The sequence below is a fragment of the Oncorhynchus keta genome, chromosome 14 (assembly GCF_023373465.1).
Source record: "Oncorhynchus keta strain PuntledgeMale-10-30-2019 chromosome 14, Oket_V2, whole genome shotgun sequence".
In the NCBI taxonomy this organism is placed as follows: domain Eukaryota; kingdom Metazoa; phylum Chordata; class Actinopteri; order Salmoniformes; family Salmonidae; genus Oncorhynchus; species Oncorhynchus keta.
The window spans coordinates 65610922-65619517 of NC_068434.1; positions in this window are offsets into that span (position 1 = coordinate 65610922).

Here is an 8596-nt window from a genome sequence, read left to right on the forward strand (position 1 = left end):
GATTACCAGCGGGCCGTGACCGATTTCCTGGAATGGTGGTGTGAGATCATTTAAATAAATCTCACAAATAGAAGTCGGGTCGATGTGCAGAGTGGTTGCAGAGAGAGAGACAACATTGTTTATGTTGAACTTCACGGTGGTAAACGACCATTTAGGCTGTCACACTACGGTGACGAGTTACCCCTTTTCTCATTACAATTCCATTGATTGGCAGAGATGGCTGTAAGTCGCCTAAATTAAGATTGGCATAAGAGGCTACACTTGGTGAAGGAAGATTAATTCCACCACACTGCATATCTTCAAGGTCCTCCTCACAGATCTTGTACTCCTCAGGTTTGCACAGGAAGGCAGCATGGTTAATCTAGAGTTATATCCCCCTCTATCTAAATTACAGTCCAAATTATTCAAGCTAGTAGTGTGGAGAAGAGAGTAAATGTAGATGTAAACGTCAAATAAAAAAATGCATTATGTCAGACAATTTTAGCCAGCACTACCTTATTGGATAAAATGAGCCACAGCTGCATGAATTATATTCCTCCATTTCCTCCAGTCCATTCAATTCTTGATCTTTATATGTACCATATTTTCAAAATTGTATTGGTCCTCTCGACAACTTTGACATTGTACATGAGTGAGAGAGGCCAGTGACTAGTCTGGCTGATCTGAGGCTGGGACAGTGTTTCTGGTAGGGATTACTGACTGAGGACAGAAGAGAAGAGATGCTGTCTGACGCTCTTCTCTCCAGGAATATGAGATGCATCACAGGCAGCTGGGAGTCTCACTTTAGGAGACTGGATGGATCCCTTTGATGGCTGCCACGATCAAAGGAAGGAGATTTGCGACTATCTGCAGTAATTTCGTAGTCTCTCCCCCTTAATCTGTTTCACATTTCCCCACAGAAAACAAGTTTAATAGCAACCTACCCAGTGGGATTCCTTATCGAAAGATAAATAGAGGGATGTTGCTGATAAGGCAGGTTTCACTATGATGGTGTCTAGAATCTCTAAATAACACAGCCACTATCTTTGTTGTTAGATCTACATTTTCAATCACACAGACACCATCTCTATACTGTACATAGTTCTTCCTACCAGCATGGCTTGTGTTTACTATTCACCGTCCTTATTAAACATTAAGGGACGACAGGCAGCTTTCCGACATGACGGGAAGTCCTCTTCGGGGACTGGCAATAGAGGAGAGGCAGATATGGAAATGGCCAGATGTCATTGTACTGTCATGCACAGCACTAAAACATTTACGAGCCATTAGGCTCCGGTGCCAAAGGACAATAGCATGTGAGGTCTAGGAACCAGTCACGGATGGGCGGCTTCACAACAGTTGCATCGAGCCAATCATGCTGCTCTACAAGCCGCCTGCAGTTCTTTCTTTCTATTCATCTTTCATTGTTTCAACAGTTCTTCCAGAAAATGCACACACCTCCCCCGTCGCTCCACCATCAACGAACACAGTATCAGGTTTTAGAGATTTGCTAAGCCACGCATTGACCTGTAATAAAACACACTCAACACACAGACAGACACACATTGAGTGATGAAGCATTTTCAACAGTGTCCTTTCATCTGAAAACATTTACGGCGAATGAAAACCACACAGCCTTCCTACTGCATCATTGCAACGGAGAGGGTCAGTAGATATAGAAGCCAAATACCCATTCTAAGGGATTTGTCTGTAAGATGATTGTGTTCTCTGTGTGTCCGTTTGTCATTTCACTTTAAGACGAGATCTCATTTCACCATCATGCCTGAGAAAGGCTTAGAGGAGATGACAGGCCTCTGTCAGATGAGTCTCAGCTCCAGCCAGGAAAATTAGGGTTACACAATGACATCGACTTCCACACGCGCCGCCAAAAGCCCTCCCCATAATTGGATCCATTTTAGGGGGTTTAAGGGCCACTTGCCTGAGATACAGAGGCAGAGAAGAAGCAAAATTCATCCCCTTCTCCCTCTATCCCTCTTACTCCCTCTCTGTTGCAGTTGTATCACTACAAAGAACAACCAAACAGCAGTGGTCTAAAGAACCCCAACAAATAAATAGTTATCCTTTGCCTTACCATGACGTCACATTTACATCCAGCCGGTTCGATTGTGGTCTTAAATAAGAAACCCTTCTGCTGACGGTCGACAAACTCAGCCTTTTCCTTTCCCCAAAGTAATAATATTCACAACGAAAAGGGCCCAAGACTCGTCAGGTGTATCATTCATCTGTGAGATGTTTCCCAGGACTATCATAGCTATCGTTGCATAATGAATATTAACTAATAAGTGCTTCTTGTGACATATAGCTACTGACTCACTGTACTCAAGCATCCTGCTCTAAGGACAAATATTTAAGACATTATGCTACCCTTGCTTTGGTAGAGGCTGGTATGAATGTCCATTTTCCACTGTGCTGTTTTTCTACAGGAATTGAAATATTAAATGTTGACGCATCATCTTGTACTGGATTGACTCAGCAACTTAAGTAGCTTTGACCTGCAATTCATTCATTCTCCAGGTAGTTCGTCGGTATTTCAAAGCGGATTAGGGTGATGTATTACTGTATTTCTAGATTTCTGTACAGTCTACATTTCAGGACTATTCCTGCCCTCCGCCTTCTCCACCTCTCAAAGAATATTCCGGAGTAATATTCCAGAGGGCCGGTCATCCTCAGTGCAAAGCGATTTTAATGAGCAGTCTTGTAACCCTGGTGAAATTTGTAAGGTTAAGAAGGATATTTAAAACTCTATCTGATTGATTCAAAGAGCTTAAAGGAATCATGTCACTGGCCCTTATTTGACCCTTTTTCAGAGCCAGAGAGGCTGTGGAGAGAGAGAGAGCGGACTTTACTTGACATCTCCAACTATGGCTTCCATCAGCCGACGGCAAAGACATGGTATGGTTTTCCAAAACCTGTAATACTCTATTTCACACATTTTGCATTGATCAGGGAATCATGTACCTGTCCAATCTACAGTGCATATCTCAGGTCTATACTGGTTATTCCAAGTGACAAATCTCGAGCTAATAATTTGACATTTATATTTGAACACCTTAGGAAAAAAGCTAATGAAACAAGCCTTTTCCTCATTTACAGTGTGACTAAGAGTGTTTATGTTCAGATTTGAAAATCCCTGGAAATATTATCAACCTTATCCATATGGCTGTGGCTGCAGACACTTTCACACATCCACTCTGAATGAAATAATAATAATGAAATCAATCGAATTTGTTTAATGCCAATTGCCTACCTGAAGTAACTCACTAATTAGCCAGAAAGCCTTTGAGATGAACAGTGAGAATGTCAGCATATGGAAAATACAAGGAAATAAGTTTAATTACAGAATGCCACTTTTTTCTTACATTGCTTAATGAGTTGTTCCATGTCATCACACATTCCCCAGGGTGTTTGTCGCTAACGTCTCTCTGCCCTTAAAGATCCAATAAACCACTGAAGGAAACGACAAAGGTGATTGCAATGTTTACGAGGGCAGATTAGCAATCAGCCAAACACAGCTAAGATACTTTTTTTCACGAGAACAATTCACATCTTTGTCACACTGAATGATAAATGCAGCTCATCTGAAAATGCCCTTTTCTTTTCTCCTCCAGGTGAGTCTATGCCTTGTGTTCTTCTGTCCCTCTGTACAGATGAGCCTTTTAACATGACTCATAAAAGGTGTTAGACTAAATGAGAAGATATTAGAGTACAACACTGTTTGCCCTCCAGGAAGGGTAAATGAAACTCTTCACAAAGCTATATAGGGTGAATGTAAATACAGGGATTGTGTCATTTGTAGGTAAATTATGTCTAGGCCCAAGCATAGTTGAAAGATCTACTGTGGTATTGTGTCTGGGCGGGGGGGTGTAACTTGGATCCTGTAATGAATTGGTTATAGACCTTGTATTGTAAATAATGTTAAGAGTATGCAGGAGACAAACCAGGCCAAAATGGGTCATAATATTTCATCCAGAGCATTATCATTGATTTGATGTTGCTTCTACACACACAAGTAGACACACGTACACACACACACACAAATACACAAACCAACACACACAATCAAGTTGGCTTTCAGCTTCATTAGAGTGCCTTGCCACCCACCCCCTCTTCTCTTCCAGCTCAACCCTTCTTCCTCTCTTCATTTTCATCAAAACATTGCAGATGAGGTCCTGAGCCCAATTAATCACTCCCCAGCCCTGCTACACAGCACCTTTATTAATCACACAGCCCACCACGCTGCTGCCTGACTGCGTGCATGCCTCACACCAACAGCCTCCTCAATGGGAGTGGAAGCCCTGTCACACACACAGACACACACACAAACAACAACAGCAGCCACAGCATACAAATGCACTGCAGGCACTGCAGGTGCTCACACACATTGACTGGACTTTATATTCCAGGTTTTGCCATGATAATGGGACGTGGCTGAACGTGAGGATGTCATATTTATTTTCTTTATGCTGTCATCAGGGGAGTGGATAGTAAACTTAATATGTTCATCTGAAACACTTAATAATAGATGTGAAAATGGGTGGGAAGGGGCTCTACTTCAATCACATTGTCATTTACACCAGGTCATGTGGCTCTAACCCAAACAATTAATTTTTTATTTTTATACATTACAAGTATACTAAAGTATATATATATATATATAACAAAAGTTGTAATAATATACTTCAAATATGAGATGTACTTTTCTAGTATATCTAATAATACAATAATTACACTTCAACACACTTATTAAAAGAGTACTTTATATTCATTGTTTTTTCAGTCTTTTAATATACTATAAATGCTATAATCACACTTCAACACACTTATTAAAAGTGTACTTTAAATGAATTATGTTTCATCCTAAGTGTGTATGTTCACTATCATTAAAACATTACTTACATTTTTAACTCTTTAATTGTAATTTAGTATATTTGTTCAAAATACACTTATTTTAAAGATGAATCATTTATAATTTATGAAACTCTGTGAGTGATCAAGTACACTATAAGTTCAGAAAGTATTCAGACCCCTTCCCTTTGAGCTCAGTTGCATCCTCTTTCCATTGATCATCCTTGAGATGTTTCTACAACTTGTTTGGAGTCCACCTCTGGAGCTCTGTCAGAGTTACCATCGGGTTCTTGGTCACCTCCCTGACCAAGGCCCGACTCCCCCGATTGCTCAGTTTGGCCTGGTCGGCCAGCTCTAGGAAGGGTCTGAATATTTATGTAAATGTGATAGTTTTTTATTTTTAGTAGTAACTCCACAATAATGAACTAACAGAGTTGAAAAGAAGAATACAAATATACAAAACATGCAACAAGAGGCACTAAATAAATAGTGAGAAAAAAAACACAGTAAAGGAATACACTTTTTGACCTGAATGCAAAGCCTTATGATTGGGGCAAATTCAACACAAATCTAAAGTAAAGGAATGGAATTAAGAAAATATATGGACGAGCAATGTTGGAGCGGCATAGACTAAGACACAATAGTATACAGTATATACATACGAGATGAGTTGTGGAAAATGTGAACATTATTAAAGTAACTAGTGTTCCATTATTAAAGTGGCCAGTGATGTCAAGTCTCTGTATGTAGGGCAGCAGCCTTTAAGGTGCTACTGATGGCTATTTAACAGACTGATGGCCTTGAGATAGAAGCTGTTTTTCAGTCTCTCTGTCCCAGCTTTGATGCACCTGTACTGACCTCGTCTCTGGATGAAAGCGGGGTCAACAGGCAGTGGCTCGGGTGGTTGTTGTTCTTGATGATCTTTTTGGTCTTCCTGTAACATCGGGTGCTGTAGGTGTCCTGGAGGGCAGGCAGTTTGCCCCCGGTGATGCATTGGGCGGCCAATGTCAGTGATGTGTACGCCGAGGAACTTCAAGATTTCCACCTTCTCCACTGAGGTCCCGTCGATGTGGATAGGGGCGTGCTCCATCTGCTGTGTCCTGAAGTCGACGATCAGCTCCTTTGTTTTGTTTACGTTGAGTTAGAGGTTATTTCCTGGCACCACACTCCCAGGGCTCCCACCCCCTCCTGTAGTCTGTCTCGTCATTGTTGGTAATCAGCCCTACTACTGTTGTATCGACTGCAAACTTGATGCTTGAGTTGGAGGCGTGCATGGCCACGCAGTCATGGGTGAACAGGGAGTACAGGAGGGGGCTGAGCAAGCACCCTTGTGGGGCCCCTGTGTTGAGGATTAGAGAAGTGGATGTGTTGTTTCCTACCTTCACCACCTGGGGTGGCCCGTCAGGAAGACCAAGGCCCAGTTGCACAAGGCGGATCAATTGGGGCGGTCTATGGATCTATTGGGGCGGTAAGCAAATTTAAGTGGGTCTAGGGTGTCAGGTAAGGTAGAGGTGATATGATCCTTAACTAGTCTCTTAAAGCACTTCATGATGACAGAAGTGAGTGCTACGGGGAGATAGTAATTTAGTTCAGTTACCTTTGCTTTCTTGGGTACAGGAACAATGGTGGACATCTTGAAGCATGTGTGGACAGCAGACTGGGATAGGGAGAGATTGAATATGTCCGTAAACACTCCAGCCAACTGGTCTGCACATGCTCTGAGGATGCGGCTAGGGATGTCGTCTGGGCCGGCAGCCTTACGAGGGTTAATACGCTTAAGTGTCTTACTCATGTCGGCCATGGAGAAAGAGACCCCACAGTCCTTGGTAGTGGGCACTGTGTTATCCTCAAAGCCGCAAAGAAGGTGTTTAGCTTGTCCAGAAGCAAGACATCGGTGTCCTCAACGTGGGTCGTTTTCCCTTTGTAATCCGTAATTGTCTGTAGACACTGCCACATACGTCTCATGTCTGAGCCATTGAATTGTGACTCCACTTTGTCTCTATGTTGACGTTTTGCCTGTTTGATTGCCTTACGGAGGGAATAACTACACTGTTTGTATTCGGTCATATTCCCAGTCACCTTGTCATGGTTAAATGTGGTGGATCGCGCTTTCAGTTCTGCGCAAATTCTGCCATCTATCTACAGTTTCTGATTAGGGTAGGTTTTAATAGTGTCACTGGGTACAACATCTCCTACAGTGTATACACTTCCTGATAAACTCAGTGTATTCGTCAATGTTATTCATAGAGGCTTTTTTTTAAAGTATTTTTTTATTTAACCTTTGTTTAACTAGGCAAGCCCGGCCAAATCCAGACGGCGCTGGGGCAATTGTGCGCCACCTGATGGGACTCCCAATCATGGCCGGATGTGATACAGCCTGGATTTGAACCAGGGACTGTAGTGACGACTCTTGTACGGAGATGTAGTGCCTTAGACCACTGTGCCACTAAATCAAAACTAGATGTTGAACTGATGTCTATGCCTAGTGGGTTGCTTCGACTCCAAACACTGGGACACTCTTGCTGTCCTAATTAACAACCAAGGACAAACCAATCATGTATTTCCTTAAATTTATTTTTAGCTAGGTTATTATTATGTACTGACAGCAAGCACTAAGATGAGCCTTGCTGAGTTCTCAGACTCCTCTACTCCTTTGAATCATCATTGAATTATTTAACAATTGATATTTATTATTTTCTGCCATACCTTCCTTTGCGCCAACTTCCTCTTTAATGCAGGAAACGTAGTATTGTATTCCTCCGGGTCCCGTTCCAAACACTAATTTTTATTACAAAATGAGGAGGAGATAAAGAACAGCTTGAGCATGACCGCTTCCTTCATTATAATGCATTTGCAACTCTTATCTGTCCTCAGCCAACCTTGGCAAATTTTACACTACTCACCTATCGCACACACACAAAACAAGCCATCTTTGCATCAAATATCTGCTTTAAAAACACAAGACGAAGCCTTATCTAAGGGTGTTGGTGAGCATGCTGAGAGAGAGAGAGAGAGAGAGAGAGAGAGAGAGCGACAGAGAGAGAGAAAGATGGAGGATGACTGGCTTCCTCTGTTCCTAGTAGAACAACTGATGCTTCAGGATGCTTCAGGATTTACTCAGCATTCATGAAACAATGCTTTTTATTTCAGAGAGATATTCCTTGCATCCACTCACAACAATCCTGACTGTCGTCCTCCCTCCGCATTCATCAAACTCTCTCTAATCTCAGTTCAATCAGAGAAAAGATGAAACATAGACCATCTAAACAAAATGAAAGTGTGGTAATAAAAGTGTCATGTCTGGGTTTTTTCTGGGAAGACTGTCAGACATTGCACCAATTCGGCCAACAGAGAAATGACTCTTAGATGTGGAGCACAGTGTCTTGGCTTTCTCAGTGGCTACAGTACAACGACGCAGCTGAAAAACTTGGCGCAGCCCTCTGCCGGACCAGCTTTCAGATCAAACTCCACCAGAGCCGAGAAATACCCAAAAGTACCCTGCAGCGATGGCAAAAGCACATGCTGTACGCAGTAAAAATAGGGGGGAAAACAAATAGTTTTCGAACGAGAATGGGGGTAGCACATTATGCTAGAATATTGCAGACTACAGAGAATTCATTAGTCTCACATGTCCTCTTAGGCATTTTCATAGTAGTGAAGTCAGAGGGGCTATAAAGCAGGTCTTTTGGAGGCCACCGGACATGGCAGAAGGAGCATGACGCAACATATCGGTCACATTCTCTGACGCTCT